The sequence below is a fragment of the Haliotis rubra genome, unplaced genomic scaffold, assembly GCF_003918875.1.
Source record: "Haliotis rubra isolate DU_JTF1 unplaced genomic scaffold, ASM391887v1 Scf665, whole genome shotgun sequence".
Lineage (NCBI taxonomy): Eukaryota > Metazoa > Mollusca > Gastropoda > Lepetellida > Haliotidae > Haliotis > Haliotis rubra.
In genome coordinates, this window is record NW_025767374.1 from 603,202 (window position 1) to 609,109 (window position 5,908).

The following is a 5,908-nucleotide window of genomic DNA, read 5'->3' on the forward strand; positions in this document are numbered from 1 at the left end:
CGCTTTCTCAGTTGCCGTTTGCACACAACCGACGGTTATTCGCTAAAACCGCACCGCGTCAAAACGACAATTTAACTTTGTAAAACAGCCCTGCCAAGGCACAGTAGAGATCGAGGGAGGGACAGTTTCGAATGTGATCAAGTGAGTGAGTTTAATTTTACGCCCCATTCATCAATATTCCAGCCGTGTGGCGGCGGTCTGGAAATAATCAAGTCTGGGCTAGAAAATCCAGTGATCAATAGCATGAACATCTATCTACCCAATTGGGATACGATGACATACACGTCAACCGAGTCAGCGAGCCTGACAACCCGATCCTGTTAGTCGCCTCTTACGACAAGCATTGGTTACTGAAGATCAATTCTAACACGGATCTTCACGAGTTCAAGATCAAGAAGACCTTTATAATTAATAGTCCAGTGGCCATTCTTCAAAAAGGCCTATAAAAATAGGGAGCAACCCCAACCGATGGTATAACAAGACACAACCTATATTTTCTTGTACATATATGTGTATTCTTCAAGAAAAATATGGTTGTGGTCATATGAAATTGGTATGTAATATATATAATGCTCTGTTTCCATGGTTACAAGAGCAAAAAATATGTTTCGGACGGGAGGTTCACTTAACCACCCACTACAAACATTATTTGATGGGGTACAACTCTCATCTTTTTTTTACAATGATCTGTAATGTTCGTCAATTCTTTCAGTATTAAACATTAACTCTATTGAAGCCACCGATGGACACAATGAATTATTTAATGCATGAGTTAGTGCAGAAAAAAAATGTGATAGTTTTCATTTATCATAAATAATTTTCAGAATGACACAGAAAGCCCTGTTTACACACATATGATAGCACATGTAGAGGGCATTAATTTATTTGAAGGTATGTTACCATTACCAACTGTGACTAGGTCAACAACCATTCTCAAAAAACACTGTCCATTCATAAAGTTTCACCCAAGATTTTATGGGCGCTTCATTATTACTAAATTTGGCAGTGTTTGTTGAGAGTGATTTCCCCTTCTGCTATCCAATATGGAGTATTAGTGACTGCTCTGTCTGTGATGACATAGATATTGAACACAGTGAAGTTTCAGTGATCAATGTAAGTTGGACTATGATGCTCATTATTGTGTAAACAATATAAGGATGGATTTGGCACCACCTGCCAAAAGAATCCGCCCAGTCCCACCAGATATAGGACATTGTATTCTCTGTCATAGACAGCTTGGGGAAAAGGGAAAGAGGCATCAAATATTGTAAGAAAACCCACAGTAGATGGACTGCAAGCATTGTTTACAGCTTCTGAAGTACGTCTGGATGAAGTGTATCATCATCTATTGCCATTCAAAGATGATATTTTGACAGGGACTATTGAAGTTGCTTTTCACAAGTCTTGTCGAGCATTGTATACCAGCAAATCCAATTTGAAGCATGTACATGTAGACAACAGTCAAATATCTGACAACACACAGTCTGATGAATCCATATACAACAACACCTGCTTAAGCAGAAATGACGCATCATCATTTAACATCCGGCAACATTGCTTCATTTGTAGCAAAGGGTGGAAAAAGGGTGAGAAACTAACACAGATTGCCACAGGAACAGGGCAGAGTACACATGAAAAGGTATTGGCTGCCGCTATTGCTAGAAATGATGAAACGGTTATTCTACGTATGACAACCTATTCTGACTTGTTTGCCTTCGATGCAAAGTACCACCGTTCTTGTTATGCTGCATACATCTCAGAACGAAACATTACAGCAGCAAGGAGAAAGTTTGACCATGACAAGGGAGACTCAGAATATGACAAGGCCTTTAAGCAACTTGTGTCTAACATTCAAGAAACAATACTTTCCAGGAGTAAATCTGTAAAAACATTATCTCAAGTAAGGATGGAATTTGAAAAGAATTTGTCAAGTTTGGGAATGCATGTTGAGGTGTATTCATGGAAACTGAAAGAGAAATTAAGTCAATATTTTGGAGAAAAACTTGTTTTCATTGAACGCCATGGACGTTCAGACTTATTGGTCTCCAGTACAGTCTCTGTGGGTGATGCTCTACGAAAAGCATCTGAATTGGTAAGAACAGTATTTCATTGAAGATGCTGAAGATCTTTGTGATCTTACACCAACATCTGGACTATCTGAGATTGATGAAAAGACAGATCTTTCATTCTGCAGCCAAGATATTGAGATACCAGATGTCAAGCATTTGTGACTCAAATTTGTATTATGAACCATGTAATTAACTAAATATGTTGACATGTGCCAAATTTGTTCCTAATTCTACTGTATGATTTTGTAATGTGGGTTACCAACGAAAAAATCATACAAACACATTTCAGATTGTGGTGATGCAAATGTTTCAAAGAATGATCTTGCAACACTTGCAATTTGTCATGACATCATCTCTAAATCTAGGCATGTAAGAACCCCATGACTTTGGGTATTGGTGTGTACGTACATCATGAATTTGGGAGTAAGCTGCTCATAGATAAACTCCATTCACTGGGTCACTGTGTATCCTATGATGAAGTTCGGCGATTTCTTACCTCGGTCGCCCTTGATCAACAGGATCAAACTATGTATGTGCCTAGAGGTCTCCAGTTGTCAAGGATCATAACCTTCAAATCGATGCAGCAATTGATAACTTTGATCAAAATGAAGAGACCCTTGATGGAAAATCAACCACCCATGCCATGGCTGCAGTCGTGTTTCAGAGGGGGAGAAACAGGAATATCAGTGGAATCTCCAATTCCACGTGTCACTCTAAAAGTCCATCCAGCATGATGACAATGAAGTTCCATTGGCAAGGTATGTTATGAATTATTTGGGAATGGAAACCAAAATAAATAAATAAATTTAGTCGTATACATTGAAAAAGAGTACATGATACTTACCACAATCTGATCATATAACTATCAGTTACATGCAATGTCAATTTCATATAAATACAATGTGATATGAACAAGAAACAACATTGTTTGGAGTAATATTGTCAACCAACTATACTGGTTCATGAGAGTCTGATTCAGTTCTAAGTAGGACCAAAGATGAGCCCAGTAGTAGACATACTGCACTGACGTAGATACATGACTAGCATTATCTAAGGTAAATGAATTTTCTTACTTCGTTTCAGGTATACCAAACCAGCACAACGTCCCTCAGCCCAATCCAGTGGCTGATAGTCTCTACTACTGAGGCCTTATTCAACTTCCACTGCCTATGCTCGTGCCCAGAAACAAGGACATGATATGGAAGCTAGCTCGTGTGAGAAAAGAAGAAGGGCAATCTCAGCATATTCCATCCTGGACCGGGTTCAATTCTTTATATCAGAGGAAAGTTCACCTGTTGCATCCGTGAGATATCTTCCCCTTTATTCAGGCATCTCCTACAGATCTCCACAATATACACTGTACTACTGCAGTTAGTTCAGCTGGCTGAGAACCAGGCCAAGGCCATATAACTTGTAACCGCTGACATGGCCATCTACTCGGAAGGCACAGGAAATCCTGTGGGCAAAACCTCCTGCCTTGTACAAAAAAGTAACCATGAGAGTTGGAGGCATGCATCTCACAATGGCTTTTATTGCTAGCCTCGGCCATCTCTATTGTGAAGGAGGCCTTCTGTCTCTTATTGACAGACTTTGATGTCTATGCAGTCAACACAGCCCGTAAGATGCTGCAGGGAAAGGAATATGCAAGAGGACTTCGAGGCTCTGAAGTTGGTACATGAAGCTCCATTCCGTATGTTGCTTGTGGCAATGGAGTCATGGCTTCAAGAACAAGGACATCTTCCACTTTAGAGGCTTCCATTCTTGGCTAAAAATTGAAGGAACTGCAAGATGCATTTGCTATAAAAGATCATGATTCAGCAATCAAGATATCAAATGAACTTCAGTTTCAACACCTTGATACACTCATCAAAACTATTGATGAGTTTAGACAGGTTGACGAACTTATGTCTCAAACGTTCTCCTACTGGGACACTTTCTTGGATGGAGGAGGATATACTTCTGCGCTTACTTAGGGCAGAGCGTGAAGCAAACTTCAGTCTTCATCTGAATACTGTATGTGAAACTATTCCCTGGTTTGTGGCCGCAGGTAGACACACATATGCCAAGTTTGTTCCAACATATGCAGCGGACATGAACAACTTGAAAGACAATGCTCTGCCAGCCTACAGACACTTGGATGGAGGTGGGTTTGTCATACGAAGATCTTCAAGGCACAGCTTCAATAGTGTGGCAACAGATCAAGCCCCTGGAACAAACCATCAACAGGGATGGCAAAAGCAAAGGAGGAGTTATTGGTCTGACACTCACGCAAAGGTGCTCTCACCCGGCTGTGGTTAAAGACAAGGCATATCACTGCAGAATACGCCAGAAGCGCTTAAGTCTCTGTGTAGTGATCGGAGCAGGACTGATAAGCCACATGAGGAACTTGGAAATGCAAGGCTTGTCAGGGATGAACAGGATGTTACCAAGATCATGGAGGCTGCTTCCCAATATCAAAATCCATTTGACCTAATTGACTGTGCCTTCAGAATTGATCAACATTGCTTACTGGACAGGTTGCCCCCAGTTGAGGTAAGTAAAGTTTGAATGGCTTCTTGATAAAGGCAAGAAGAAACACCCAGGATTTCCTAGCAAAGCGCCTCTGTTAAAGAAAACTAAGAACAAGAGTTTCTGGGATCCGAACCTCGCATGAAAGTACTGACATTTTCAGAGATGCGAAAGGTTTGCCAACAAAAGAAGACTGACAGGCTTTATGGTGGATTCTGCAGTGCTTTTTCGTCAGGATCAAGCTGGTTGTATCGAAGCAGAGATGTCAGTTTGGAATCTGTCCTTAAACATGGACTTGCAGCAGTCCCACTGTCCCTTTCCATGATGATGGCATCCATGAGGAAACGCACCAAATCTGATCTAGCAAAGAAACTTTGAATCTACATGTGATGAAGTTCCACAGCTTGAACATTGGTGGTCCTAAAGTAGACAAATTTATGAAGTTGATGGTATGGCACTCTTGCAAAAGCTTGAGAGCAGACACAGTTCACCACCCTTTGATGATCTTAGGGACATTACCGCTCTTCGACGGTTGAAGGTAATTCTTGATAGCAATCTTGGTGTTGGCGCGCATTGCCAGCCAGGTTTGATAGATATGACAGCCCAAAATTCAATCCAAACAGTTGGAGCCATTAAAGACATCGGAGATGAGTCATCAGGAGCCACGTTTGATGTAAAAAGGTGGCCGTGATAGTTCCAAACTGGCAGAAAATTCCTAAAGAATTCCCATAACAAGGCAAGCTTTAGCAGTATTTACTTCCAGATTATATCTCTGCAAAGAAAAGAATTTCTTCCTCATGGATGTGGAACTCATCATTGCTGGTGGATTTGTTTGATGGTTGTATTTCAAAGGGGATCAATGAAAACAGTGGTGTCCGATCCTCAATGGACCCATTCAGTTACCACGAGGAAGCCGATGATACAAGGATGGTGCTGCATGCAATTCACTTTTCAGAGCGATATGGCTGTATCGTTATTCGAAGTGTGACGACCAATAGATGTCATGGTACTTCTCCTGTACCATACAAATAATGCCATGCTTAGATCATCTGTATATATGCAGCTGGACACAACACACACAGTCCACCAACAGACGGGAGGCACAAGCCCCATCAGTACCATAGCTAGTAACAGTGTGGGAGGCGATGTCTGGGTCGAGTTTCATTCCGCAGCTCACACACTAACTGGCTGTGACACAACTAGGCAGTTTCTACAAAGTTGGTAGAAAATCCACTGTTTACAAGCAAACTCTTGCAAATACGTCAAGGAAGAATATGCATCTTTGGGGAGATTTGGCATGTCAGGCAATTTTGAGGATGATTTGTTACAAT